The sequence below is a fragment of the Passer montanus genome, unplaced genomic scaffold, assembly GCF_014805655.1.
Source record: "Passer montanus isolate IOZ18808 unplaced genomic scaffold, ASM1480565v1 scaffold1, whole genome shotgun sequence".
Classification (NCBI taxonomy): Eukaryota; Metazoa; Chordata; class Aves; order Passeriformes; family Passeridae; genus Passer; species Passer montanus.
The window spans coordinates 6193089-6200867 of NW_024356504.1; the positions used below are offsets into that span (position 1 = coordinate 6193089).

At 39.6% G+C, this 7779-nt stretch overlaps 1 protein-coding gene across 1 annotated transcript in view; it reads right to left on the reverse strand.

The window, feature by feature from the left end:
- OSBPL6 (oxysterol binding protein like 6) overlaps window positions 1-5671 on the reverse strand; it is an 83489-nt gene extending 77818 nt beyond the window's left edge. The window contains exon 1 of the mRNA XM_039724584.1: window positions 5625-5671. The gene's annotated coding sequence lies outside the window, so the exon portion shown is untranslated. The remainder of the gene's footprint in view (window positions 1-5624) is intronic.
- Between the last annotated feature and the right edge of the window lie 2108 nt (window positions 5672-7779).

A 7779-nucleotide genomic window follows, 5' to 3' on the forward strand; every position in this document is an offset into this window, starting at 1 on the left:
TGAAAGACTACCAAGCAAATACACTAAGGAAGTAAAAAGGACTTGTAAGGTTAATTGCCTTACTGCTACATAGTGACACCTGATAAATATGTTTTGGGATAGCTTCCCAATTATAAAAATTATAAAAAGGCAGCTTAAAAAGGAGGGGAGAAAAGCACTGCAGATATTCAGTCGGAAATTGCAGTGTTCTGGAAAGAAAATTTCAAATCCATCCTTATTTTCTCTGATTTTTAACAAGCACCCTGAAACAGGAAAACTACATCTATTTTAAAAAGCAGGCCTTTGCCCATGCATTTGGAAAACTTAGGAAGGTCATTTTCCTTTTCTTTTTCACTCTCTACAGATCCAGGCAGTGGTCTCCACTTCCCCATCTCTCCAGTCAGACCCTCAGAAGACAAAAGGCTACGTAGAGTAGAAGGCTACAGTAGAAGTCTGAAACCTACAGTCCATTGATTCCCTTCAAATATTCATGGTTTAGCCTTTGAAATTATTTGTAAAATGCCTAATCTGTCTCATAATATTTTTGTTTATAAAAATTAAATGTGAGACCAGACCCTCCAAAGCACCAGTACTTAAACACTGATAAATTTCAGTGATTACAAAGACAACGTGAGCCAGCACATTCCCAAGTAAGTAAAAATCTAACCCACAACAGGGATCATTTTCAGTTTCCTACAAAGTTTAATTTCCTCAAAAAAAATTGAACAAAGGCTTTTAAAACATACCACAGCTGCATCATTATTTATTTTATATACATAAAATTTGATTATTTTATATACGATAAAACATTCATCCTCTTAGTTGAACAAAGCCTTTTAAAACATACCACAGTTGCATCATTATTTGATTATTTTATATACATAAAATTTGATTATTTTATATACATAAGTTCAAGCAATGGCTGGCCATGAGAATGGCAAGCACTAAGTACACACTATACAAAATATAAATTAAAACCAGCTGTCTGGGAAGCATACAGAAGTCTGAGAAGACTGGAAGCTTCACACTTCCTCATTTATCTTTTAATGGAAAAAATTGACATTAGCTGAAAAAGTATTGATTTTCTGTGCTGTTACCTGTGGGTAACTAAAGATTTTAAATTCATTTCTGCAGCATACCAAGATTGCTTAAAAAGAAAAATTTCAGAGTGGTCTCCTTGAATTACTTTCTGGGTCCCACAACACATACAGACATTTATTTCTGTTCAGACTTGTCCTCCTAAATGAGAAACCTGCATTTGGAAGATGCACCATTATGTTTAAATCTGCTTCAGCACGGCTGAGATGTATAACCCACCTTGACAGAAACACCAACCCAAAGTGCAAAAATATTTCACTTGCTGCTATTAAGAAATGGCACCTCACACTGCTTGTAGGCATAAGAAATGGTAGGAAAATCACCCATTTTCCTTGGTTTGCTTACACTGTGACTATCCAGGCCTTTTGTTCTCCAAGGTTTTTTTCCTGTTATACCCCCAGCCCTGGCACTACCCCCCAAGGATCTCCTGTGACCCCAAGGACCTCAGGAGAAGCACACAGGCATGGAGCACCACCAGCCTGGCCAAGAGGACAAGCCTGTGTCACCAGGAGGAGCAGTGAGCCTGGGCACAGCTCTGGAATTCCAAGGGCAGTGAATTAATAGGTGGGCAGTGACCTGTGCAGGACACACAGAATGATAAAGAGGACAAGAGCTGTGGAAGATGTCTCAGTGCAGGAAAGCCAGAAGTGATGAACACACCCCTGGTGCATTTGGATTTAAAAAATTTAGTTTCATAATAAGTTTGTACTCATTACATTTCCTTGTAAAAAACTAGATTTCACATACAGATTTAGCAATGTTGGTGGTTTTCTCAGTGTTATATCACACAGCTATGACACATTTTTCATGGCAAACTACCCAAGATTCAGCCAAGGAAGCAGAACTATGTGTTCCTCAAGATATCTGCAGCCTTAAGAGCAGTTTGTTTCCACTAGTTTCCAAAATGGGAAGGCTGCCATAGATGTTGAAGAATAAAATCTCTGAAGCTGCCATACCCCCCACAAGCACATTCAGTGTTTCTCAGCACTGAGCACAGTGCCCACAACCAGACAAAGCAGAACACAAAACAAAAACATAGTTTTTAAACTATGCTCATTACCTTTGAACTTATGCAATGGCATCAAAAAAAACCCAAAACTTCTTTGTTATGAGATACTGCCTTTTGTCTATAGATCATAGAGATCTATGAGCCTAATATACATCAATCACAGGCTCAGTAGTTCTGGTTTACTGTACATAAAGCCCCTTCACCTGATGTGAGCTAGCTGTTCCCCTTAGGGGAAATTCACCATGTTTATCAAGTTATTGTTATTATCTACCTGCATTTTACACAGCATTATTTCTTATTCCATCATTGAAATTATTTTTACTGATTTACTACAAAAAGACACGTGAAAAAGAATGAAGAAAATGTAGAATATTCTAAAGTCAATGGATTTATAATTTACAAAAGAATTCTGTGTAACTTTAAAATAATTCAAATAGTCAATAATATATAGAATAGTAAAGAGATAAAGCACAGGTTTATGACTGGTATTTGACAGCTTCATGCAAAATGATTGAGCTAAAGTGCTCACAAAGTTAAGAAGAAAGCATAAAAACCTGAAAACACTGAATAAATCTTTTAAAATGCTGAAGAACATTGAGGGGGAAATCAAATAATGAATATATCAGAAGGTAATTTCACCAGACATACTGTAAGGTGGCAGGGAATAATAGTATCTCCATGCCTTTGCCAGGAGCCAGCAGCCAAGGGCCAGTACAGCTCTGGGCTGGGCAGGCAGCAGGAATCAGAGCTGGAGGCAACAATCCCTCCCTCCTTCCTTCCTCCCCTGCCCCATGCCCTGCCCTGATACAGAGGAACATTCCAGCTATTAGAATGTGCTCGTGTCAGACAGGACAAGTGGGTGTCTGGATCTAAAAAGGTCACACAGCTGGGAGAAAAATGAGGCACTCAGCAAGGCACAAAACATCAGGAGAACTACAAGCAGTGATCTGTTACACAGCCTCTGCAGAACTGGTCTGGGCATCTCAGCTGGAAACCTAAAACACAAGGGTATGAAAAAAATATCACAGCTTTAGGAAAGCCCACATGATTACAGCTGTTTTAGCCAAACCTGCTCTTTCTAGGTTGATGCTACATTGTTTTGGGCAAAACACTATGAAAACCCAAAGAAATAGATGAATAGGAATTCATTTATTTTAAAGGCAAAAAATCCAACACTCTCTCCTCTTCCTAAAGTAGCTCAGAAAATTTAGGCAGGCAGACACACATGGCAGCTGCTATGGAAAGGGTAGGAGCTATGAACCCAAGCTGCCATGTCATTGCTACATTTCAAAGCATCTGCAGATCCAACCTTTGCATCACCAGAAATGGCAATCAAAAAGCATATAATAGATTACTCCTGAAGCTGTTTCTTTCCCTTAAACTCACAGATACTGCACAAGCATGTGGAGCTACTGGAGAGACTTGTAAGGGTCTCAGGGTTGGCCAGCTGGGCTAATTCTAACCCTCATTTCTGACTATGTTTGAGGCCTTCCCCAATAATCCTCAATACACATCAAAAGAAAGAACAACCATTATTGTATTAATTAGAGACAGAAGCCACTCTTTTTATTAATTGTAAGCTCTGTCACAAAACAGTATTTATGGTGACTGGGCAAGAGGCAGAGCATGCAGCTACTAGAGAAAATACCTTGTCTGGGTTTTTTAAAGATTATTTTGCATTGCAAATAATAATTGCATTGTCTTGCATGTCACTGAACTGCATACTGCAAACTGACCATGGGTTTTCTATGTAGGCTACACTACCAATTATTAGGAGAACCAAGAAAAGCCTGCTTAGTGGAACAGCAAGTAATTTACATTTAGCTTTCCACAGCATATTTGCACACCCACACAATATAGGTCACAGTTAAGGAGAGTTAGAGAACTCTTTTTTTTTTCCCCCTTCAGTCAGAAAATGCATTATTTTTTGCCCATGATTATGTCATCCAAGAATATGACACCAGGTAGCAACTGTGACCTGCCTATACTTCCTAGAAGTTACACACAGAGCAGAGTTGTCAGGCACAAGTGAATATAGAAAGACAACTTGTATTTAACTTAGAGGAAGAGGGGGAGAAAGGAGATGGGTTTTAGCATTCTTCAATCATTACACAGAAAGAAAAATAATTTGTCTGGCTACAGAGAGACTCATCCTCTGACTGCTCTATTTCATATCATTCCTATCCTTCTGTTTTTGGCAAACATCTTATGAAGCTTGCTCTCCAGAAACAGAATAAATTCCAGAAGCATGGACTTAAACAGAAAAGCAACACAATTACTTACCAGAGGGATGTACACACCATGTTCACATTGGGGTCAGAGGGATTTCACCATGACTCAACACCAACTGCTGCTGTTTCAGATCCCCACGCTGTTTTATGTTGAAGCTCCTTCCTTTTAACTAAGTATCATTTCCAACATTAGCCACCACTTTGTCACCCAGCTGACCCACTCTACTCTGAAAGAAACATTTGTCACTAAACTAACCACTCCAGCTTGCCATTTTCAAGATGAAAGTCCCTTTATCTAGTCCATTTCTTGCCATTTCTGTAGCTCTCCATCAGTGATTCTGCCTTTCCCCTAGATTTATCTTTACCAGGTGACAACACAGCTAACTGGCTCCCTAAATACCAGCTTATAAAAGAAAATAAGTTGCTTCCTATCATTTTTCCTGAAAATAAATTAAAGAAACTTTTATCTTGTGCTAAAATCTCAAAAAATTGTAATCTAAGAAGATGAGCCACAGCCTCTCTGGGTTAATTTCACTCCCACTTCTCCTATAACACTGCCATTTCTTTGCAAACAAGGTTGAATTTGATTTTCAAAGGCAGAAGGGAAGAAACAGTTAAATGCTGTTTTCCTGAAAAAAAGATCAAAAGGGTGCCAGACATCCCTGAGAAGGTCAGCTACAAAAATCCTAACAAAGTAGAAGTGAGAGCAAGAGTGCACTTGCAGTCCCACTGCAGATGCAGGTTGACTACACACAGGACAGACACAGTAAAGGCAGAGGTGAAACAGGAAGAAGAATCATCATCTGGAACCATTCCTGTAGAATGTTAATAAAAACTTCTCTTGACCCAAATTCCATTTAACATCACCTCATCCATACTGGGTTTGTCACAGGCAAAGAGGCTGGGGTGGCAACAAGAATTGAGACACCACTGCATCACATAATCTGAATAAAGTTGTGTTATATTAATCAGAATGAGTGTGAAATACCTATCCCAGCTTGTCAATCTCATGATACACAAAAATCAAGATCAGGTGACCCTGAGGAACAGAATGTCCAGCTGCTCAGTGTGTCCAAGTCCTGAGCAGTGGCCTGGACCTCAACCCAAGCTCTTCCCTTCCAAGTGGCATGGCCCTTGTCACACTCCCCCACACCTGGGGCTACTGCTTTATTTCCTTTCTCATTTATTTAGCCCTTTCTCATTTAAACTGTCAGCACGAGCCATGAAAGTCTCACCAATTCCACCGCCTGTATCTATGGTCAATTAGCAGTCACCACAAAGGTTTCTGTAACTCTTTAGGCTCCCACCTCAAATATTTTACAGGAGGCAGGAGCTGCTACAGAGCAAAGTCCTTCTATTGTTTTTGATTTTCCAGGGTTGATCAGGTCAGCTGCTGCTGGGCAGATGTAGCCAAGGCCTCCTCTGAGCAGGTAGGCTTCACTCCATGGCACAGGTTTCATACAGACTCTTCTTTGGGCAACCTGAGCTCGTTAGATTTTCTGTTGAGAAATGTTTCAGTTCATCATCTGAAAAAGTGTATCACATTCCAAGATAAGGTTTCTTGAAATCAATCTTTAGATCATTCTTAGACAAATGTTACCTACTTTGGGTTGACTTGTTTTTGTAACAAAGCAATCCCAGAGCTATGCTCTACTGTACTGATGTAAAGGATCCAATGCATCATTTTAACACCTCTGCATCCTTCACAATCATACTGTACCTTTTGTTTGCTTCCTTCAACAACTACATTGATATGGCAAATTCAACACACAAACATACACCCCCCCTCAAAAAAAAAGTAAGCATTTACTTTAGTATTCCACTGTGAAGAATTTTTTTTAAAATCTCATTAAACTTAGCTGACGAAAGAAACACAAGCCTGAAGGAAATTCTTGGAGAAATTCCTTTTTGAAGTCTAATTACCCAGAGTAACATTTCCCATGAAAATTATCTACAGAAACCGCTGCCTTTTCCTTTACCAGCATAGTCAAAAGCTTCAAAACCAGAAAACATTTAGTACAAGGAAAAAAAAAACAAAAAAACCACCAAAAACTAACTCCCAGAAATCTCTAGGAACTGTTTGAATTGTTCAGTATTTAAAAAAAAGTATTAGAAAATACAGGAGTAATGTACAAGTGTTTGCTGCCCTATACATGAGGCAGAGGGGCTAATTAAACCATTAGGACAGGCTCATTTTATACATACACCCACATTAAAAATATAAACACACACATCTTTAGCAGGAAGGGGCTGGTCGTTCCTTCCCATCTCCCACTGCAGACAGCACGTTCTCCAGCAAGGCCAGGCACAGAAGACTGAGACAAAGACACTTGGTAAAGAAGCATACATTTCCAGGGAAAAACCCCTGCTGATATCCCAAGTACTTGGAAGAACAAGAGCAAAATCATTCACTTCCATCACACCTAGAAATCCATCAGTAGACTGTGGCTCAGCTGAACTGTACAGCACCCAGGGGCACACACAGTCACAGTCACACCTGTGCCAGAGGACTAAAGGAAGAAGTAGCATGAACACTCTCTGCTCATCTGCAGAGTGGACTGGAGAAAGAAGTGGCAAAAGAAAGCAGTCTCATGTCTGCCACCATTTGGAAAAGAGCAGGAGGCCAGGGACTGCCCTATCACACAAGTCATGGAGCTTTAACTTTCCACAGCCATGGCAGCTTTGTAATAATGCTATATTTGAGGTAATGATGTCCAAATTGCTTCTCAGATGCAGAGCAACTCTGACATCTGTGAGTAAAGTGAGTAAAGTTGTGCTTTTGACGGCTGTATAAAAACCACATCTGAGCATATAAATATACAGAGTACAGCCCTTGAACACCAGCACGTGGAAAACACCCCACACATGTTCCTACAAGTATATGCAAACCAGTGCTCACATCACAGACATTTATGAATGAGCTCCCAGAATGGGCTAAGAGCAAAAATACTCCAGCAATAAGCAAGGCTGCAGACAAGGCCCCCAAGAGTAGAGCTCTAAGCGCTCTGGAGGATCTGAGAGCACAACAGCAAATTAATGGGAAGTGGAAGAAGCAGGCTTGATGAGCTACAGTACAACAAAGGGTTCCTCTTTCAGCCTTCAGCAGCAAGGGGAAATGTTTGGGGAATCTTCAGTAACAAACCCTCCAACCCTGATTTCCAGATATACACCCTGCCATGTACTTGGAAAGAAAAGGTTGTTTAAATATAAACCTGTTACAGTTTTCAAATAATCAGTGTTACAGACAGCTCTGTTAATTTAATTAAGGCGGAGAGAAAAGATAGTCTCCTTGTGTAGTTTTTTTTAAAATAAAAGAAAACAGTATTTATTATATATACACAAAAATGCTTCACTAAACATATAAGATCCATAACAACGACATCTGTTTAACCCCAAAAGGTCAAGGTCATGTCACTTACACCAAGCTAAAAAATCTAATTATAGTATCTACAGCTCTATGGG